Source organism: Triturus cristatus, chromosome 7, assembly GCF_964204655.1.
Source record: "Triturus cristatus chromosome 7, aTriCri1.1, whole genome shotgun sequence".
Taxonomy (NCBI): Eukaryota; Metazoa; Chordata; class Amphibia; order Caudata; family Salamandridae; genus Triturus; species Triturus cristatus.
Genome location: NC_140590.1, coordinates 545,148,032 through 545,164,096, shown reverse-complemented (window position 1 = coordinate 545,164,096; position 16,065 = coordinate 545,148,032). Strand labels below are relative to the sequence as shown.

General features: G+C 45.5%; 1 protein-coding gene across 3 annotated transcripts in view; it reads left to right on the top strand.

The window, feature by feature from the left end:
* Nucleotides 1-16,065, top strand: part of LOC146810068 (uncharacterized) — a 431,592-nt gene that overhangs the window by 56,044 nt on the left and 359,483 nt on the right. Inside the window, exon 1 of one of the 3 annotated variants that reach the window (XM_085616979.1) lies at nt 2,370-2,488. The exons of the other annotated variants lie outside the window; for them this stretch is intronic. The gene's annotated coding sequence lies outside the window, so the exon portion shown is untranslated. Of the gene's footprint in view, nt 1-2,369; nt 2,489-16,065 lie in introns of those variants that run through there. 3 annotated transcript variants of the gene reach the window in all.

Below are 16,065 nucleotides of genomic sequence, written 5' to 3'. Positions count from 1 at the left end.
GTACTCTAAAGACAGTTCCACATGTCTTCCGTCTTAGTACAGAAATGTGAGCAGCCCTTGTACAACACTCATATCTTTGCCAGAAATAAGAGCATGTATTGTATGTTTAATTTCCTTGGTTTCTGCTTCACCACCAGATGCAATGTTTGTTGTGCTTCTATTGTTTTAGTGTAGTCATGGAAAATGTGCATGTTGTGTCCCTTGAACTGTATGTCTCCCTCACTCCTGGCCTATTTCAGGATAGCGTCCCCTTCCCTGCAGTTGAGAATATGTGCAATCATTGCTCTGGCAGGAGAAAATCTATGTCTGACATCTGATCAAAGTCGTCACCTGAATAATATGGTCAATAAAAAAGATAGTGATATCGGCTGTAGAGGTGGTGGATGATTTAAGAGGAGGATGTAAAATTGTATGTGGATCGAAGTTAGAAATTATAATTTCATTCGCTAAGAAAGCTGCCAGCTTGTCACTTAACAGTTGTGTGGGAGTAACTTGCTCGGATATGAATTTTCCTTGAAAAAATTAAGACTAGGCATTTGGCGACACAGGAACAAGTTGATTTAATTAAATGCAGCGGCCGGTAGAGCCTCGACATAGATCATGTCTGAAGACCGTTTCAATGCAAAGAAGTTTTGGCAGATCATATATACAGTTCGTGAGGTACAATAAAACCATTTTGAATTATTTTAAAAACCTTTTTAACTGGGTCTGCGTCATAAACCAAAAATACAGCCATCTGATAAGAGGCGACACAGGTTGCTCTCGACCTCAGAATGTGTGGGCCAGTATGTTTTGTGTCCGGATGTCTGGCATGTGGAGCGCGTGATCACTGTGTGGTGTGCATGCTGTGTCCTGTGTGGCTGATTGTTCCTAAATCCGTGTGGCATCTGACTGTGGTATTTTATGAAACGCGCGCCTTTGGACAAACGTTTGTTATTGGGGCCAGTCTCTTTGGACCGGTTTATGGTGTGACTGCCTATCTGTGGGATAGATCGGGGTTTTCACTGGTTGGGCGTTTGACTTCGGGCTGAGTGTAACCCCACAGACCTATCAATTAATAGGCGGAGTTTTGGTCGCAGGGCCTGTCTGACCATGCATCTCTAAGTCAGGGTTGATGGGGAGGTCATCTTCGGTAAATTTGACAGCAATGATACAAGTTCCTTATTACGTGTACATATAACATAGTGGTCGTTGATATCAATTTTACCAACATTCTCTTTATTATGCGTACAGTTCCCATAGTGTACATCGACATTGTTTTTACTGGTATTGTGATGCATGCATAGTTCGTGGTGTACATAGACATTGTATTTATTGGTATTACCGTTGTTGTGCATGCATATATTATGATTAGGCTGTCTGGTTTTAGGTTTAAACCTATAATAACTGATAAAACCCCACCGGAAGGGAAGTAGCCCTCACCAGTGTAAATATATAAACACTGGGGGGAAAAAACTGCACAGCCACAAACTAAATGCCATTCAAAGAAAGGAAAAGGAGAGTGAAAGAGTCATTTTTATTTCTTCCTGAATTAGCCAATACAATCTAATTTTGTTATATAAGGTAGCAGTAAGAAAGACTGGGCTGACCTTATTCTGCTTGAGTTTTGTTGTTTAGGGATGTCACTAAAATAGTTTCTTCTTCCTTTTTTCTGTTTTGTGATCTTTGGTCTAAAGATACAGGGTTTAGAAACATGTTTTAGGTGTTGTTTATTTATTTTAAAAAACTGTAGCGAATCAGGAAATGTCTAAATCATATTTGATTTTTTTGGCTTCGTTTGAGCCTTTCACTGATAGGAAAAATTTAGGTTTCATTGTAATCTTTCACAATATGTACCATCACATTTACCCACAGAGAATGGGTAAAAACCCTTGATATATTATCCTCCTTTTCTAGTGACTCAGTGTTGATAGTAGGTGAATTGCCAAACACCCCAGGCTTTAAACCTTCAATGCGAGGTATAGTGACAGGTATAGGTGAAAAGAGTGCAGTCACGTAGCATCTGGGATACTGGCGAAAACATGATACCAGACTTTTGGAAAACATAGAATGCAGTGTCACTTGGAATGCTGCTGTAAAAAGGTCTTACCACGTTCAACAAAGATTGGAGTGATTGTATTTACAGTGATTCAGCTACGTATATTAAAGTTGTGTGATGACCTGTCAACATTGATACCTGAGCTGAAGTGCTTCCCTGTAAGAGATCCTTGCCACTTGTTAGATGGCAATCTGAATCATCTTTACAATCTTCAGAGTTAATGAAGAATGCTATTGACTTTTTAATCCAATCTGCTGCACGGTTTTGTTATGCGTGGGAACTAAAACACAAATATTTCTCATTTTGTGCTTTGTGTGGCATCAAAGAAAGAGTCATCCCAACTGTGTCACTTAGCTGGTGGTTCTCAGTCCTAGAGGCCATGAATGCTATATTATCCATGATGGCAATTGTTTACAGAAGTTTTGCTGAGTGATGCAAACTGCAAGAAATGTGAGTATCTTTGGTCACATATTGATAGTGATTTGAAAAAAAGTATATTCTACTTCATTTTTAGATTTTTACAGGAAAGCATGACTGCTGTAGTGGACATAATAAAAAAACTAGAGTCTGAAAACACCCTTGTCTGCCAAGTGTTTAGCATAATTCGTGTAGATGTGAAACATCTCCTTGAGAGTAAGTTGGGTGACACTTTTAGTGACTTTGGCACTACAACATGTTCCATGTTAGAGCACTTGCCACTTGGTAAGCAAAGAAATGTTGAGGAGCAATTTAGGATCTTTTATTTTACAATGTATGAGAAATAGCCTTTCAACAACCATGTATTTGAAGTCAATGAAGCCTCATTGTGGTACTCAGCACAAGTTATAGATCCCTTCCGTAAAGAGAAGTTTTACCTCCCTGGAGACTTAAAAGTGCTGCCTCATTTTTTACGGCTTCAATAACTCGGAGGGCATATGCGCCCAGTTCAACGCATATGTTGCAGAACCTGTCGCAGAGAATCGCAATCTTCAGGTGCACCAGTATTGGCATGGAAAGCTATGCCAGTGGCCAGAGTTAGCAAATTGTGTACTGGCTATTTTGGCGTTGCCTGTCTCAAGTGCCAATGTTGAAAGGGCCTTTTCACAGATAAAAGTTTAGATGAGAAGGAAAGAGCGAGTTTGCATGACCAAAGACTCACTGAAGAAGTATTGTATGGTGTACTACGATAAGTTTGATTTGCAAAAAAAAATTATTTGGACCACATATATACTGTATGTCTATATACCATGCACTATCCGTGCAGAAAGCAAGCAATAATAAAAGCAAAAAGTTCCATAAACACCAGTAAAACACTTTACGTTTTTAATGGCGCAAAATGTGTAACCACTGATAACCACTGATTTTTTAAGGTATTGAAATCACTCAAACACTGGGGGAAAAAACCCACCAGCATTTACTAAAAATAGAAACTGATAGCAGGAAAGCCTAATTATGATGTACATTGACATAGTTTTCACCGATATTAACATAACCAATTGCAAAGTCCAGAGTGAGTAATTCAGTACTCTGCTTTAGTAGCTCTGATCAGCTTTTTGTACCCCTTCAGGGCAACCTTAAACTTCTGCTTTAATTCCAAGATCCTATGTGAATTAATCTGTGATCAGAAGCATTGTGTAGACATATAAAGAGCGTCGATGTTTCGACCCCGTGTACTGCGCAAAATATAATAAGCGTCACAGTGGGTCTTCCTCAGGACAGTGCAGATGGGTATTCAGCCTACAGAATGAATAAAAGCTAGTTTAGGGTGTGTGCTCAGAGATCAGGCAGAAAAGGGCTGTTCTCTATGAGTCAGTGAAACATTACTCTGATGTGTACTTAATGGTTCTCCGGACACACATGAGAGGGGCCCCTTTGAGTACATCCCACAGCTTGCAGCTGTAGCCTTTCACATAGGATCTTGTAGCATATGTGAGAAACCATAAAGACATATCAAGAAATAATGTACCTTTCTGTTTTATTTATTCACTTTTGCCGCATTTGAAATATATTGTATATAATATTTATCACCACAAGTCACCAATATTTTGCTCTTTTGAACTTGTGTATTACGACAGCCCATAATACTTTATTCCCTTAAATTACCAAATTGCAAACTTTTTATTGGTGTGTGCCTCTTTCCTCATTTATCTGATATCTGTTACATGTAATGAATATTTTTTGAACTTTCTAAAAGAAATTAGAAATTCCCGACAGAACCATTGTATTTATATAATACGCCCACCCAGGTTCTGAGGGACACCGGGTCACCCCATTATTTTTGCTCCGCACCCTGAGAGATTCATTAAACCAAGAAGCAGAAGATTGCTGGTGTGGTGGTAAAGCAATGTCTAAATCCCTGGCTACTCGGGTATGAAGGTTTATCAAACTCCTCTGCCACAGTACTGTTCAATTGTAAGGAGGGTAGGGACACAAGGAGTTTAGCAAAGACCTCCTGAAATATTTTGGTCCTAGGGCGCACTGGGCAATTGAGATTTTATTTTCAAGATCTGAAAGACGATTGGTGAATGGTCTGTCCAGGTCTGGGATACGACTTCAGTCACCGAAATCGGGTCTTCTGGGTGAATATTAAATTAAGTGTATGCCCATGTTCATGAGTGGGGCCCAGTACTAATTGCTGGAGCCCTAAGGTGGGCAAGGAATTCATTCGGTCTGAAGCAGAAGGATTTATCAATACATAAGCCCAAATGTTCAAATCACTGATCACAATAAGAAATGAGTAAGAATTAATTAAAGACTAAAAGTCCGACAGGGATTGTACAAAGTTAACAAATGGGCCAGGGTCAGTAGCCAACAAGACCAGTGATGGAGCTGGATTTGAAAATATTAAGTGAAAAGCCTGAAAAAAATCCCTCGCTTGCAGAGATTTAAACCCCCACATCTCTCTAAGAATAACAGCAAGTTTGCTCCCTCTACAGAGGGGACATAGGAGACAAGTAATTTATTAGCCATCAGGTCAAGCTAATCCTAATTCAGTGTTCGATTCATTAATAAACCAGGTTCCCATAACAAATAACAGGTCCAGTGTAACTGAAAGCAATGTCAGGTTAGTTTCTACCGCATGTTTTACCAGTGAGTAGGCATTAAATGGCCTCATGTTAAAAGACCACTGGTTGAAGATGCAGAGAATGTAACCTCTCCTTCTACATTAGTTGGAGCAGAATTTCCACCAAATTCACAGGGGAATGGGCAATGGAAATGTTAATTGAATAAAGGAGGACTATGCAGTCAGATCCTACCTTTTAATAGCTGCTTCCTTGAATAACTCAACTGACTTACTTGAGGTGGGCTGAGCACAGTAACGATTAACATGTGATTTCTCTCCTGGTGAGTGATAAAAGAGACGTTATTCTACACCCAACTGTGACCGCAGAACGCTCTGCCGAGGGGCACAAGTACGGTGTATCTATTTTGTTGCCGATAATTTTATGTGATTAGCCAGCCTTGAGACAATCTTTTTTAAAAATAAACTGTAATACTGTGGTATTGTATTTTATAATTACTGTGCCCACTTACTTGCACCTTAAAACAACCACCATTTCGCTCTTGGCGATATTCCACCGTCGTAGGGACATCCTACGGGCGCCATCTTTGTTAGCGCTCTAGCGGACCACTGTATTTAAATGAAAGGAACGCAAGCGCGCAGCACCAAAGAGACGTTATTCTACACCTAACTGTGACCGCAGAACGCTCTGCCGAGCTGCACAAGTACGGTGTATCTATTTTGTTGTTGCCGATAATTTTATGTGATTAGCCAGCCTTGAGACAATCTTTTTTTAAAAATAAACTGTAATACTGTGGTATTGCATTTTATAATTACTGTGCCCACTTACTTGCACCTTAAAACAACCACCATTTCGCTCTTGGCGATATTCCACCGTCGTAGGGACATCCTACGGGCGCCATCTTTGTTAGCGCTCTAGCGGACCACTGTATTTAAATGAAAGGAACGCTAGCGCGCAGCACCAAAGAGACGTTATTCTACACCTAACTGTGACCGCAGAACGCTCTGCCGAGCTGCACAAGTACGGTGTATCTATTTTGTTGTTGCCGATAATTTTATGTGATTAGCCAGCCTTGAGACAATCTTTTTTAAAAATAAACTGTAATACTGTGGTATTGTATTTTATAATTACTGTGCCCACTTACTTGCACCTTAAACAACCACCATTTCGCTCTTGGCGATATTCCACCATCGTAGGGACATCCTACGGGCGCCATCTTTGTTAGCGCTCTAGCGGACCACTGTATTTAAATGAGAGGAACGCGCGCGCGCAGCGGGCGCGCCGGTAGCGCCGGAGGCAAGCCCGTCTGCGCCCGTCCGCGCCTCGGTCGCGCTCAGCGCCAGTAATGCTGCCCTAAACTGCACAGGCAGATGTTGCTACTCTAGAGACACTCTTTTAAAATTAGGCAACAGGCACCAGAAGGATTGTCAGCAGGTCCTGACATGCGGCTTGATCAATAGCAGGTCTCTCATAAAGCACTATCAAGACGTCTGTAACCTGCTGGAAGATCTAGACCTGGATCTGCTGTTCATAACTGAGACCTGGATAAACGCGAACTCTTCAGTGGAACTAGGAATGGCATGCCCTGCTGGCTATAAGATTCTTCAGAAACCACGCTTAACGGGGAGAGGAGGGGGGGGTAGGACTAATCTTTAAGAAGAAGTGGGATTGCGCCCCACTTCCGATCAAAGACATAGCAGGATATGAGATCCTGGGCTTTGCCCTACAGGAGGCTAAAGGGAGAATGCTGACTGGGATGGTCTGTTACAGACCCCCAGGCATGGACTTTAACCGTCGGGCACTATTGGATACCATCGTCGACTTGGCTTCCACACTTTCTAGATTGCTGCTTTTGGGGGACTTCAATCTATGGGAGACAGGGAGTCTTGGGAATCACTTACAAACCCTGAACCATACTTGTGAGAATTGCGGCCTCCATCAGCTTATCCAACAATCGACACATGAGGGAGTCCATACGCTTGACTTAGTGTTTGCCAAACCGTCTGAAACAGAGGTACTTAGCATCTCTCCTTTAAACTGGACTGACCACTTCTTAATACAATTCGGGTTGATTTTACAAGGAGACAAATCGGGAGGGAACAAACCAGCTAACTTCAGGTGGGGAAGGGATTGGGCTAAGCTCTCCAAGAGGGGCGTAGCCCCCCTTTTCTCTAGACTGAATTTGTTTGACCCAGAGAAGACGCCTGGAGAGAACTATAATAGCTACAGTAACTCCATCAACCAAGTGCTGGAGGGATTTATACCAAATAAAAAGCTTAGAATGCGTAATACTCCATCAGCCCCTTGGTTCAGTGAGGAGCTTAAAGCGCTACGCTTAGCGCGCCGCCAGGCCGAAAAAAGCTGGCGTAGGCGGTATTTAGAAGCAGACCAAAAAGCCCTAAAAATAATACAACATCCATACAAGACGGCTATCCGGGAGGCCAAGTCGCAATTCTACGCTAACTCCATTCTGCAGGCATCTAATGGAACCAGGGCTCTCTTTAATTCCGTTGGAGACCTTAGTAATCCGGGATGCCTGGCTAGCACTGTCCAGCCATCACAAAACCTGTGCAATGAAATTGCTACATTTTTCATTGACAAGGTCAATAACATCGTGGGTGGGTTTGATCAGAGTGTCATTGAGATCCCCCTGACCATGGCAGACATCAGGAGAGATTTCTCTGAGCTATTTCCAACTCCCCACGGAGGACTCCTTCAATAGCATAGCGCGGGAGATATCATCTGGGTCACCTCTTGATCCCCTTCCTCACAAGATCTGGAAGGAATTTAGCCCCGACCTATTCTCGGATTTGTGGCGAATCTGCTGCCAATCTCTGAAAGAAGGAATTGTACCATGTAGCTGGAAGCAGGCGATAGTCACTCCATTACTGAAGAAACCTTCCTTAGATCCATCGTTGCCGGCCAATTTCCGTCCAATATCCCTTCTACCATTTCCAGTTAAAATCTTGGAGAAATTGGTCAGCAAGTCCTTGTCTAATTTCCTGGAAGAACATCTGCTCCTGGATAAGGACCAGTTTGGCTTCCGGCCAGGGCATGGGACGGAAACCGCGCTGACAACCGTCCTGGATAAACTTCGAATGCGAGCCGACAGTGGCAGCTCCTCAGTTTTGGTGCTGTTGGACAAGTCGGCCGCTTTCGACACGGTTAGTCACTCGGTGTTGCTGGCAAGATTGGAAGGTCTGGGGGTGACAGGCCATGCCCTGGAATGGTTACAGTCTTATCTGACTGACCGTCAACAGGCAGTGACCCTGACGCCATTTGTCTCCCCTTGGTCCCGGGTATGCCATGGAGTACCTCAGGGCTCAGCCATTAGCCCAATCCTCTTCAATGTCTATTTAGGGCCCCTGATCCCTCTAATAAAATCTTATGGGATCGAGGTAGTTAACTATGCGGACGATATTCAGTTGATGTTCTCCATGGAAGGAGAGCATGTAGTCCCTCTGAGCTCTTTCCAGGCATGCATGAGGAAGGTCTCTGACTGGCTGAGGGCCAACTCACTGCAGCTGAACGCCGGAAAAACGGAGCTACTACACTGCTGCGCAGCCAAAATGTCTAAACTTCCTTTGGCCGAGTTCCGGCTTTCGCCAGAGGATGCCCCTATAGTTTCAGCAAAATCAGTCCGTAACCTGGGGGTCATGTTGGACGAAGACCTCCAGCTGCAATCTCGGGTTAATAAAACAGTTGGTACCTGTATTGCTTTGCTGAGAGCTCTTCGTCAAATTCTCCCGCTACTCCCTAATGAGGCAAGGTCTCTGGTGGTCCAGAGTGTGATCCTGAGTAGACTGGACTATTGTAATTCACTGTACCTGGGTGCTCCCCTCTATATTGTACAGGGATTGCAAAGAATACAGTCTACTGCAGCCAAATTGGCCCTCAGGAGACAGCGTGATTCATCTGTAACGCTGGCATTAAGGGACCTCCATTGGCTCCCTGTTAAAAAGAGGATTGAGTTCAAGTCGTTGGTCATGGTCTGCAAGGCCCTACATAACACCGGCCCATTACCATTGCACGAACGATTCTCCTGGTACGAACCAAAAAGACTCCGCCGGTCCACTAGTCAAAGCCTGGCAGCTGTCGCCAGAGTAAAACTCACCAAGATGGGAGGCAGGGCTTTCAGCACAGCGGCAGCACGCCTCTGGAAGCAGATCCCCCAAGAGCTGCGTCAGGCTAAAACGCTGCTGGGCTTCAGGAAGGATCTCAAGACATGGCTATTTCGCCAGGAATAGTTGGCATCAATCTTGACCACTGGCTATTCGTTCTGTGTTGTTTCATGTTATCATAGTCTCTCAGCGCCAGGATACCGGTAAGGTGGCAGGTAGCGCTTTACAAAAGATTATACAATACAATAAAACGTGTGGAGGGATCACCTTGCATTGTTAGTGGTGATGTCTATCCTGAGGTATTTGCAGGAAGGAAGGTATATTGTATGTGATTGTTTCATAGAGAATAAGAATCTGTAAATACAGGTTAGTCCACGTCCTGAGCGGTCACTTCGAATGATGTAATGACCATGGGGGGGTGGGGGGGGGGGGGGGGGGGCACTAGAGTGTCTAGGATAGGATTAGAGGATCTATTCAACCAGGTTTCAGTGAGCATGTGGATGTCTAGGTCCAAGTTAAGTATAAGATCAGCTATGTCTGCTGCATGCTTCACAGCAGTTTAGCAACGCACATTTCAGGGTTGTTTTAGAGGTGTTTGAGGACATATGTGAGATGGGAACTTTTGTGAGGTTTGTTATGTTAAACCTAGTGCTGCGGTAGGATGTCCTGATAGGGTGTGTCATAATAGTCTCTAATTGTGAAGTGAGAAGAGTGTGAGCGGCAGGAGCAAAGCTGTAGGTGTTAAGGAGGGAGAGTATATTGCCGCTTGATACATGTCTACTAGCCTATTGGGCTGGGAGAAGTGGTTAATATTGGGTGTGTATCTCCAGAAAGGGTGTGAGATCTGTTTAAGCAGAGATGGGGTCAGAGTGATAGTTGGGGATTAGGAAGTTTTTAGCCTGGAGGTGAGTTAGGTGGGAGGAATTCTTGTGCTCAAGGTTGTGGGTGATACGAACTGGTTTGAGAATGTCAGCTCGATTTAATTGCAGCTCATAATTTCAAGAGGTTTTTAGGAGTTTCTTAGTTGGGGGGAGGCATTGGAGTGTAGAGGAATAGTAGAGCAGTTGAGGGAGCTGGCATTAGTGTGGTTCATTGTCAGAAGCTTGGTAGTGGTTGGTTGTGGGGTAGGGGATGAGTTGGTCCTGTTGATGTGGGAGTGGGAGACTCCAAAGGTATGAGAGGTGGCGCTGTCTGATTGGTGTAGAAGTGGGGGGAGTTTGTTTTTCTTTTATTATCCCGGAAACTCCTGAACGGATTTACACCAATTTGTAACAAGGTTGCTTTCTAGACTAGGAGCTACCTTTCTGCCAAATTTGGTGTAATTTTATTCAGCAGTTCAGGCTGTAGTCCTGTCTAAAATCTATATGGGAAATTGCATGAGAAACTAATTTTGAGACCCTTTTTCTCAGCCCCCACTTGACGAATCACCCCTAAACTTTCAACACCGCAACCAGACTGTTGTACTAATTTTGAAAACTTCGTGAAGATTCGTCAAACTGCGCTAAAGTTATTGACAAAACAAAAAATGCTTTTCCTATGGAAACTAGGTCATAAACTGGGCAGGAGAGACACTTGTCATTTGCCTAACTGCGTTGAGGAAGTTTTACATAAAATGAAACGCGTCATGCTTACGCCTGAATAAAGAAGGAAATGTGCAGTTCTCCTGGAGTCCCACGTGTGCTCATTTCCTCTACGAAATGGGGAAGTTGGAAAATATATATATAATACCCCACTACCTAAGGTGTGGAAAACACAAAAGAAACCGCACAAGAAGCAGCAGTAACTTGTGAAATGATACAAACAAAGAGACCCTGGCACTCACAATATTTCAGATTAAATTAATGATGGTAATCTGACGGATACATCTACCTGTGGATTCTTCACCTTTTGAATACCCCCTGCGCCAGCATTCCGCGGAAATTCTTTTCCTAGCTCTCCCACGTCGATGAGGACGTCATAATAACACTGCTCCGCTTGTGACTCCGTATGACGTCATCGGAGCCATAAGAAAACCCCGTCGGCGTGCTGACGCCAGTTCTCTTTTTCCGCGCCGTCAACGTGTAACAGTTTTTTCTAGGAACTCTCAATTTTCTTCGCGATTACTTTGTTTCTTCAAATTATTAAGATATGGCTACTTCTAAGAAATCCGGATTGAAGCCCTGCAGGGAGTGTGGTGGTCCCATGTCCATGACTGATCCCCACGATGATTGCCTTTGGTGCTTGTCTTCCGACCACAACGTCGAGGTGTATCAAAGCTGCAGGAAAATGAATCCTAAGGCTTTAAAGGAACGTGAGGCAAAGCTCTTCATGGCTAAAGCAAAGAAGGAGTAGAGGGGAAGAGGCATAGTTTGCGGCGCCGTTCTTCGAAGAACAAGGTATCGAGGTAGCCTTCAGAGAAAAGACTTTGTGTCTCCATCACCACCTTCTTCTCCACAGGTGAATCCAATTCCTTCACCGGCTCTGAGATCCCCGGCGTCGAGGGGCTCTTTGACGCCTAAAGGTACTGCGACACCCAGGAGGTCGCCGATGCCCAGGGAGTCTTCACCTGTTCATGTGGCTTCGCCTGTGCGGACACAGTCTCCACCGGCTCCACAGCTTCCAGTTCGGCCTCAGGTGTAACCTGTACAGGAAGGTACGGATTCTTATCCTCCTTTTTCTGGCCCTGGAATGGATCCTACGCATTGTTTAAATGCTATGTTTGGCAGGGCCTCCCATCCTGCTGGTGCGCCTTTTAATTTGGGTGTTCCTCATCAATATGCCCAGGCACCTTTCGTGCCATTCTTGCCTACGACTCCGGCTATGCATTTTCCGGTGCCGAGGTCTTCCACTCCGGTTCCTCTGACCACATATGTTGTCGAGCCGGCGCCACCGCAGATTCGATCGGCACCGATGCTTGATCCTGAAGGTCCTCCATCGACCCCCGATGCCATCGTCACCGGCACGATGTCCGGCGACGCCGATTCGGATGCAGCACTCTAGGAGGGATGCGCAGAGACTGCTTGAAGAGGAGGAATATAGGCAAGATCAAGAGGAAGGAGAAATTGTCGACTCTGTCGACGAATTTGAAGGCTTACAGGAGGCTAGTGGGTTGGATACTTCCCCGGAATGGGAACTCATCACCTAAAGCTGGGATTTCACAGGATGTTGCGCCTTATGTTGTTGTAAGGAAAGCAGCTGAGTTGCTTGACCTGCAATTACCTTCAGCTGAAATAAAGTCTAACATTCTGACTGAGGTTCTTAATACATCCACTGCAGTATCTGAGCCTCTTCTGCCCTTCAATGAGGCTTTGACAGAACCTATTTTAGAAGTTTGAAAAAGACCTTTGACTGCTCCAGCCATTTTCTGGTCTATTGCAAGGAGGTACAAACCGGCTCCTGGGGATCCTGCATTTCTGTCCACTCATCCTTCACCTGAAAGTTGGTGGTCCAAGCTTCTTGCTCGAAACAGTCATCCGGTTCCTTCCCCACCATCCGGGGAGATAGGTATTCTAAAAAATGGAGCAGGCGGCAAAGAAAGTATTTTCATTTGCAAATATGGCATTGAAATTTACTAATGCTACCTGTTTACATGCTCTTATGGACTCTGTCAAACAGCTAGCCCCAAAGCTACCTGAGAATGATCGGGTTAATTTCCTTGAGGCACTTTCTGACTCTCAGGCCTCAGCCTGACAAGTTCTACAGTCCGGTTTGGATACAGCTGACTCGGTGGCACGTGTAATGGGATCTTCTGTGGCAACAAGAAGACCAGCTTGGCTAAGGTCATCTGGATTTTCTCCTGATGTTCAGGCAACCCTGTTGGATTTGCCCTTTGATAGTGCAAGACTGTTTGGCACTAAGGCTGACTCTGCATTGCAACGCTTTAAAGATCGCAGAGCGACTGCAAGATCTCTGGGCCTTCAAACGCAGTCTAGAGGATACGGCTACAAGCAGTATCGAGGGTTTAGAAGGGCCGCTTCCTTTCGGGGCTGCCAACAGCCTCAGCAGAGTCCGCAGCAGAACCCTTTGTACAAATCGTACAGGGGTAAAAATAGGAGTCCCCTTCGAGGAGCCGCTCGCCAGCAGTCGTCCTCCTCTTCTCCTCCCCCCACCGTTGGTGCCTCAGGAAAGCAGCTCTAGATCCCCCATCTTAGAGCATGCTGGTCCTGTAGGGGGTCAAGTGTCCCTCTTTCTACAAGATTGGAAATCTATTACTTCAGACTGTTGGGTTTTGAATCTTGTAGAGAATGGGTACACCCTCCCTTTTTTAGAGTTTCCTCCTCCTTACCTACCTCGCCACGGTTGGTGTTCAGAGGACCACTTGCTGCTTTTGCAGCTGGAGGTTCTTGCCTTGCTACAAAAAGGTGCGATAGAGGTCGTTCCAGAGCAGGAAAGGGGTCAGGGGTGCTACTCCCGGTATTTCCTGATACCTAAAAAGGACGGTCGGTTGAGACCGATCCTGGAACTCAGGATTTTGAATCTTTACCTCAGACAGGAAAAGTTCAAAATATTGACCCTGGCTCAGGTTCTCCTCGCTCTGCAACAGGAAGATTGGATGGTGTCCATCGATCTGCAGGATGCGTATTTTCATCTTCCCATCCTGAAGTTGCATCGGAAGTATCTCCGGTTCACGGTAGGATCGCAACATTACCAGTTTGCGGTCCTCCCGTTCGGTCTGACTTCCGCACCTCGAGTCTTTACGAAGGTGATGGCGTTGGTAGCGGCACATCTCAGAAGGTCAGGGGTTCCTGTTTTCCCCTACCTGGACGACTGGCTGTTGAAAGCAGAGTCTCCGGAGTTGGTGTTGCACCACTTGCAAGCAACAACGCAACTGTTGTTCAACTTGGGTTTCTCGATAAATGTACCCAAATCTCACCTGGTGCCTTCTCAGCGCAGCCTATTCATAGGGGCAATACTGGACACTACTGTGTGTCGAGCATTCCCGCCCCCGCAGAGGTTTCTCGACATTTAGCAGATGATTCCTTTGTTTCACGATGGAGCGGTTGTTCCAGTCCTGAAGGTTCTACGTCTACTCGGTCTCTTTCTCTTCCTGCATACTGTTGGTCAGTCATGCACGCTAGCACATGAGGGCACTCCAGTGGTGCCTCCGCAGGCAGTGGTATCAACACAACAGAGATCTCGGGGAGAAGGTCAGAATCTCCAGAGACGCTGCAGCGGACCTGACTTGGTGGGGTGTGCAAGGCAACCTGTCTCCGGGAAAGCCTTTTCTGCCTCCTCCGCCGGTGGCCACAGTGATCACGGATGTCTCCACTCTAGGGTGGGGTGCTCATCTGTGGTATCTGGAGGTCAAAGGTCTTTGGTCTGCAGAGGAAAGGTTGCTTCACATCAACCTTCTGGAATTGTGGGGATACATTTGGCACTGAAAGCTCTCCTTTCTTCCCTTCGCGGTCAGTCAGTTCAGGTCCTGACAGACAACACTACCAGGATGTGGTACATCAACAAACCGGGAGGTGTAGGGTAGTATCGCCTCTGTCGAGAGGCTCTGCGCCTCTGGTCCTGGGCTCCGGAACATCAGATTTGTGTGTTTTTGCAAATCATCTAGCCGGTGTGCTGAATGTTCGAGCGGACAGTCTCAGTCGGCATTACTCGGCCGATCACGAGTGGCAGCTTCATCCATCACATCTTCGAGATGTGGGGATTTCCTCGGTTGGACCTATTTGCCACTAATGAGAACGTGCACTGCACATTGTCCTGCAGTCTCCAGTATCCGATGCAGGGAGCGCTGGGGGACGCGTTTCAATTGGATTGGAGCTCGCAACTCCTTTACGCGTTTCCTCCCATACCTTTCATTCCTCGGGTTCTGAGGAAGATTCGCCAAGACCGGGCCCAAGTCATATTGATCACCCCAGATTGGCCAAGAAGGGTGTGGTACACAGATCTTCTTTACCTCTCATCGCACCCTCAGCTGCATCTCCCTTTCAGGGCAGACCTCCTCTCGCAATCAGAGGGGCAGGTTCTACACCACCACCTCTGGAGTCTGCACCTTAATGCCTGGAGATTGAACGGGGCCACCTGAGTTCTTTCCCTCTCCCACCGGATGTGGTGGATGTTATTTTATCATCCAGGAGACACTCCACCAAATCTGTATATTCTTCCAGGTGGTCCAAATTTGTGAAATGGTGTGGAGAGAGGTCCATTGATCCTTTGAAGGCTTGTTTGTCTCATGTGCTACGTTTTTCTCTTTCCTTGGCCCAGCAGGGTTGTGCTGTGGATACAGTTAAAGGTTATTTGTTGGCTTTTATTTGTTTGCCGGATCAGCCGTCTTTATTCAAATCTCCTGTAGTTATGAGGTTCATTAAGGGCCTTACAAATAAGTTTCCTCCCACTACTTTCATTATGCCTCAGTGGGATTTAAATCTCCTTCTTACCTTTTCAATGGGTTTTCCATTTGAGCCCCTTCATAATTGTCCTTTGAGGCTTCCCTCTCTCTTAAAATGTTTTTCTTGATTGCCATTACCTCGACCAGGAGGGTAAGTGAGCTTCAGGCTATTAGTTCTAATCCTCCATTCTTGACCATTCGTGCAGATAAGTTGGTTCTTAGGACCAGGGCTGCTTTCCTTCCTAAGGTGGTTACTCCATTCCATTTGGGACAGTCCATTACCATACCTACCTTCTATCCTCCCCCTCACTCTTCCAAGGAGGAGGAGAGACTTCATCGTTTGGATCCTAAAAGAGTTGTCAGTTTTTATTTGGACAGAACAAAGGATCTGAGACTGGACGATCAGCTCTTTGTGGGCTACGTTGGGCGGATGAAAGGCAAGGCTGTGCACAAGCGGACTCTCTCCAGGTGGATCATCTTGTGCATCAAGATCTGCTACGCCTTGGCCAAGAAGAGCCCGCCTGAAGGGATCAGAGCTCATTCTACCAAAGCTAAGTAATCTTCTTCTGCTTTGGCTAGAGGTGTTCC